Below are 7067 nucleotides of genomic sequence, written 5' to 3'. Positions count from 1 at the left end.
TGGTTTTCACTTTATATTTCGTTTTGATCCTGTTTTTCAAAGTTATTCAGGCCACAAGCGAATGAGCTGACAGAAAACAGTACCATTACAGCTACCCTTCGAGAGGCTTGTGTCTCAGACAAGGGAAAGTAAATAAATTGGTTCCGTCACCTTGGTTCTTAGTTGTTTTCCTCGTACATTTATTAATGTTAGTCCTTTTCTGTTCGGAATTTTCTCTGCTAAAGTTTAATTTCAGTATGAAATGGCAAGTGCAACCTTTGTTCGATGAAGTGAATGTTTCAACTTTTGTTTACCATTGTCTCAATTCAAGCAGATTGATTTCGCGGCATTGATTTAACTTGTAAAACGATGTGCTTGAGCGGACAACAATTTCATGGTTGGGGACACTTCAAATTAATATATAAATAACTAAAATAAGTTTTTTTTTTTTGAGATACATGTTAGTTGGCAATTAATAGATCCTACAACCAACATGTCAAGTTGATATCTTTTAAGAATCCGAATATATAATAAAGTTTTTCGAGTTTTGTTTTAAAGTGAAATTTATCTATACCATAAAATTTCTGAATTCACTCACTTAAACATAAAAAAAATTAACTTTAAGAAAGCTCAATAAAATTACACAAAGCTCGATAAGATATAACTTGGTTGTAAATAACACGGGAGGTATAATCTTATTTGTGGTTAGTTGGTAGTATCCAAGTTTTATAAAACGCTTGTTATTTAAATTAATTATTTGTTTTTAACTATCCTGTCAGAATTAGTAAACTTTATTTAAAATAATTAATTATTTTCAACTTTTCTACTAATCTTTTGATAATTATTTTGAGTATTGTTTTTTTATGGACATAATTTACACAATCATGGACATAGTTTACCATTTTACCCTTCCCATTTCAACATTCCTCTTTTTCAATTCTTCATCCATTTCAATTTTCTACATTTTAATTGCCTCCCTCCACCTCCTAACTACTTCCCATGTCGCCAACCATCGCCGCTGCCACCCTTTCTCCACCGTGTGCCATCGAGTCCACCCATCCCGCGCTACTTTTTCGCAAATTTCTGGACTGCAATACTAATATCATTAAACGGCCATACCGTGAAGTCTGCAATGTATTGACGCAAGGTATGCTCCTTTGTGGGAAAGTGATTGGGTTGTCAGCAAGTAACAACAAAAAGACAGAGCATGTAGCAGCATTTTACACGAATAATTGTGCAGAATTTATAACAAGTAACATCTCCCTTTATGAGATATTTTGTTGTACACTTGTACCCTTTACATCCAATGAGTTGCTTTAAAGGGAGAGAAAAAAAAATCCTCCTAAGTTCAGATTAGGGGCGAGCCGAGCCCGAGCTTGGCTTTGCTCGGCTTGTGCTCAAGAACTAAAACTCGATTTCAAGCCGATCTCGAAAACTTACCCGAAATAAGAAAATGTCTTTCGATATCGTTCATGAAGTTTAACACGAAATGACTGCAAACTCGAGCTCAAATCGAACCTATATATAATGGTTAATTTTTTGATTTTTTTTTTCTTCCGATATTTTCAATAACAAGGCTCGAAAGTTACATGTAAAATATTTGACAAATCAGTGAGACATTTGATATACGGTGATACAAAGATATAATCATGATAAAATATTTTTATAAAATATGAGCAATATCTTATATAATCACACAAGTTCGAGCCGCTCACGAGCTTTTCAAGCCGAGCCAGCGTTTGCTCGGCTTGACTCGTTAAGCTCTCGAGCCGAGTCCGAGCTCGAGCCGATCTCACACGAGCCGAGCTTTGACCGAGCTTTTGCCGAGCCGATCTCGAGTTGCTCGCGAGCTGTCTCGTCTCATTAACACCCCTAGTTCAGATATCCATTTTCACCAAATATCTTGCATATCCAACAATAATCAGATATTCAAAGTCTGGAATTTACTTGAATTATTCAGGTTTTTTTTTTTTTTTTTTTGTTGGCAGTTGTAAAAAGAGGTACACCTAACTATCCATAGCCTTTACATGCAAGGCTATGGACGTGTTTATTAGACGTTCTAGGAATGTAACTAATAGCTAAACAATGAAAAGAAGCGGCGGTCCTAATTCAGGTTAAAACAATATTGTATTCATCATCTTGCATGATGATTTTCATTTGTTCACTGCTCCAATAATCTCGTCACAAAACTTAAGTATCAGCTACATGTTCCTATGTTGTCAAAAAAAAAAAAAAAAAAAAAAAAAAAAAAAAAAAGCAAGCTACATGTTCCTATATTTCAAGTTATTTCAACCATTTTTTTAAGTTGTAGTATCAAATAAAAATGTTCAGAACACGAATTATTATATTTAAAATAACAAAACAATAAAACAATCGAATGAACTAGATGTCTAATCAGTTCGAATAATTGGATGTTTTGCTCAACATCAAACTTTAAAAATACGTAGTAATAATCCAGGTATGTGAATGCATTGGAGAGAGCTGGTAGTTTACATTATTTTCCTCTCATTAGAAAACAGACGCTGGCTTCAGGTCGTTCAGGCCCTTGTTTGAGCAAGATGATTCGGCCGATAGATAACGCTCAATATAAATATATAATGAACCAAGCTTGACCATTATAAACCATCAGGCCGAAGTTCGAACACTAGCTCATTAAGCAATGGGAAAGCAAAAGCTTACCTCATCTTAACGAGCGTTCAAGTTAACGGGTTGAAGACGTAAAGTTGTGTTGAGTCCTCCGCATTAGGTGCATGGGACCGGCCCACAAGCGAGGTTCCGTCCTAAAATCAATTGGTAATAGGAGGAGTAGCCCACTTACTTATAAGCTAGTTCCTTCACTATTATTCTACCGATGTGGGGACAATGCCCCCTCACACACATATGGGAAGAGACCTCAACAAGGTGTGCAGTATAGTTTTAACAAGTTAAGAAATTGAAACCTGCCTCAAAATGTCCAAAATCTTACAAAGCCTACAATGTGTTCCTATAGCAAAACCTTGAGTTAGAATTTTCATTGTCACAATCTTGTCTCATTTGTTAAGCTATTAATGTGGTGGATACTGACTTAGAAACGCGGTTATTATAGCCTCCAAAACCTCCCTAGTCGATCGTGACAAGGTGTCAAGACCAGCGTTTAAGGCCATAATTATTAGTTATAGATCCTTCCGTTCCGCTGGACAAAGCTCCCAAAGTACATTCATTATTGACTACAAAATAGCATTCTAAATAAGACAATAATAACCAACAGAAAAACACCTACTTCTCAATAATAATAACCAGAAAAAATAAAATCACATAAAGCCACAAAGAATTGACCAAGAGATAGATAGTAACGTTAAATGTCAATCAATTAGTCTCCCTTGTGACGGACTATATCCGTCACAAGGTGCAAATCACTACCATATTGTGTAATACGGATAGTAGTGGACCATGTGCACTTATTATTTTATTGTTAAGATTCTTGGAAAAGCAAAAAAAAAAAATAATATACAATTGGGGAGCTCCCAATATTCCGTCTATGTCAGGCAAATAATTGTACTACCTCTTCTTCTCTCATCAGTCTCACAACATAATTTTTATTTTTTTTTCACTCTCTCATCTAGCTCACTCTATCATCAACTGGGTTCGTCATTTTCCAATTATAAACGCCATTTTAGCAGTCTTTGAGCATCGAAAACTCTGTCTACAGCTGCATCTCTTCAAAATAACAACATTTCATTCATCTCCCGAAGACGATGGGCAAGAAACAAATGGCTAGGAGAACTCCCCCAAAGAAAAATATGGAAGGTATGATATTATTGCATTTGTTGAATGTTGTTTTGTTGTTGAATGGTGTGTCAGGTCAGATTAGGTAAAAAAAAATGGTCTTTATTGTTCAATGTTGTGTATTAACCATGCATGCATGAATAGATATCGTCAAAGGAGTTGTTGTACATGTTGATTCTTATTTGCTAAAGAATGGTGACATTAATGTAATTAAAATGGTTAAAAAAAGGTCAGATTTGGTTTTGTACTGTTGTTTATATGCATGTTGTTTAGGTGAACTGAAAAAAAAGGTTAGTTAACATCAATTTTTAGGTTGCAATAATGTCAGGACGGTTTTTAGGTTGTAAAAATGGTTAGTAACATCAATTTTGTTTGATAAAATTGATTAATACCAATTTTGATGAATATGTAGATGAGAAGAAAAGAAAAGGGAAGCAGCCGATGCAGAAGGGTAAAGAGAAGGTGAAATCTGGGATTTCATTTAGAGATCCGGTGGAATCAGATGAAAGGGAAGGAAGTGATGAATCAGAGGACATTTCAGAGGAGACAGTGGTGAGGGTGAAGGCAGTGGTGCCGAGGATGGGGAAGACAGTGGTAAGGAGGAGAAGCAGGTGTCGGAATCCGAAGATGGTGGTTTGGCAGAGGTGCTGAATAAAGTCGTGAAAATGGCCGTTGCTCTTGGTGCAAAGAAGATGAGTAAGGAAGACACAAGCACGGTAGATGGTAAGCTGTCAGTGATTTATCTGAGAAATGTGACCATTTTATCTGAGAAATGTCACTGGTTTATATGAGATATGTGACGTAGTCAGTGTTTTAGGGCTCTGTTTGGGTATTTTGACAAAACTTTGACAGGGTTACAGATATGGTTTATACACGGTAACATATTAGGCACCTTTAAAATGTTTCCACTTTGAAAAGTGGATGCTCAATATATTTTGTGATGACTGAAACTGAAATGTGACCAAGTCTGAAATGTGATCACTTTAGTGTTGGCTAAATATCTGAGCATGGTAACATAGCAGATTAGAGATATTGTGACATGAACTTAACATCATAACATGTATACTTACACATAGTGACATATATTGCTTAAGACCGTGACATGTGTGTTGTTGTTTTAAAAGTGACCACCATAGTTTAAAAATGTACGTATGTGTTGAGTTTTCTGAACATTGTGATGAAATGTGACCACTTTAGTGTACAGTTCATAATCTTAAAATAGTAACATAATTAATAGGAATATTTATAATAGTTGGGCCTCAACCATCACCTTAAGGTTTTGGTTGAGTTGGTTCATCTATCAATAATAAAGTGAAGATGTGACATGAACTTAACAGCATAACATATCTACATAATATATAGTGACATATTGTAAAATGGTTATTATGTGACCACTTTTTATTTGAAAATGTACTTTTGTATGAGATCACCATAAATCTTAACATGGTGACATATATTGCTTAACAGTGTGACATATGTACTGTTGTTTAAAAAGATACCACCATAGTTTACAAAAGTCAAGGTTATGTACCTCTGCTATTGTGGTGTGACCTGACGTTAACAGGGTAACATCTATTCTTAAAGCATGGTCACATATGTTGGCATCTTTAAGATGTGACCACCTTGATGAGTAAATGTATCATATCTCTTGTGATAAATAAATCTTAACATTCTAACATATCCTTGTGAAATGTCTTTGTGATGAAATGTGACCACCTTAGTGTAAGAATGTACCAACATGACAACATCTTAACATGACAACATAATAGACTAAAGATACTCACAAATTGGAGATTTTTGATAATGTGACCACTTTATGTTAGAAAATGTACCAATTATATATCTTAACATAGTGACATATATTAGTTAACATTGTGACATATGTGTTTTTATTAAAATAATGACCACCATAGTTTAGAAAAGTACCTATGTTTGAGTTTGTTGAACATTATAATTGTATCATTAGCTTGCCTTAATCTGGTGATATTTATGAACAACATGGTGACATATTTATTAGTACTGGAAATGTGATCATCTTATTGAGTTGATGTACCTATTTTAGGATGTGGTAATCATAATAAGTAAGTATGGTGACATATACTTTAGTGTTAACATGTGACCATCTTACATGTGATATGTCTGTATGTTTCAGTGAGTTTAACATTATAGTAGTGATTCTCAAATGGTGACATCTTTGACATCTGTAATTCTAAAATGGTCACATCTGTGATCTAAAATGGTGACATATTTTTAGTGTTAACAGGTGACCATCTTACATGTGTTATGTCTATATGTTTGAGTGAATTTTACATTATAGTAGTGATTCTAAAATGGTTACATCTGTGATTCTAAAATGGTAACATCTGTGATTCTAAAATGGTGACATATTTATTACTAGTACAAATGTGATCATCATATTGAGTTGATGTACCTATTTTAGGATGTGGTTGATTATATATGACAACATCTGAAAATGGCAACCATAATTAGAAACAGAGATGACATATTTTTTTAGTGTTAAAATGTATCCATTTTAGCTCTGATATGTACATGTTTTTAAGTGAGTTGAACATTTTTGGAACATGGTAACATTTATTTGAATTAATGGTGACATGATTGTTTTTGTAGCAATTTTATAATGCTGAAATGTGAGCGTATGTCTAACATTTATATTCTGATCCCGCAGATATTAATGTGCAACCAAAGCCTCTGAAAATTGACTCAAATGTAATCAACATTTGTTTTATGTGTAGGATCGACTTCTGAAATGGTACAAGCCAAGGAGGAACCAGAAGTTGGTCTCGCGCTTATATCGGCAAATGGCAACAGAATTGAATGAGGGTCCTATCATGTCTTAAGAGGTGCAACTTCAAGAGAAGGAAGGTGTCGTAGAAGCTGCTGCATCAGAAGAGACGTTCACGCTGAACATGGGGATAGAGGACATTGCCATTGGGCAAACGGCTGAACATGGATCAACCGTTTCTCACGATCACCAACTGAGGTACACCCGTGCTAGAGAGCGTCCACCAGGAGGTCCCTTTTTAATAGTGCTCGAGATGTTGGAGCGTCCACCAAGAGCGTTCACAAGGTTGGCCGTCCTCCAAAGGCTGGCAAGAAGAAATGAAGAAGGGACACGACCCGTTTATGTAACCGGCCGGTTTGTAATAGTAAAGACTTGGTACTTGGTAGTTTGATTAGTGATGTATTGTTTTGGATCACACTTTTCGAACAATATGGTAACATTGTGAACAATATGGTCACAATATGATGTTTTGGATGTGAAATACGTCTTATTGTGACATATGTACACCAATATGGTCACA

The 7067-nt window shown here is 35.2% G+C and overlaps 1 long non-coding RNA gene across 1 annotated transcript; it reads left to right on the top strand.

The window, feature by feature from the left end:
• Positions 1-3488: 3488 nt before the first annotated feature.
• On the top strand, positions 3489-7067 carry LOC141652375 (uncharacterized). The gene is made up of 3 exons (XR_012547179.1): positions 3489-3765; positions 4157-4467; positions 6498-7067. It is a non-coding gene; the product is annotated as an uncharacterized LOC141652375 (long non-coding RNA).

Source organism: Silene latifolia, chromosome 4, assembly GCF_048544455.1.
Source record: "Silene latifolia isolate original U9 population chromosome 4, ASM4854445v1, whole genome shotgun sequence".
In the NCBI taxonomy this organism is placed as follows: Eukaryota; Viridiplantae; Streptophyta; class Magnoliopsida; order Caryophyllales; family Caryophyllaceae; genus Silene; species Silene latifolia.
This window is presented reverse-complemented; position numbering and strand designations above follow the sequence as displayed.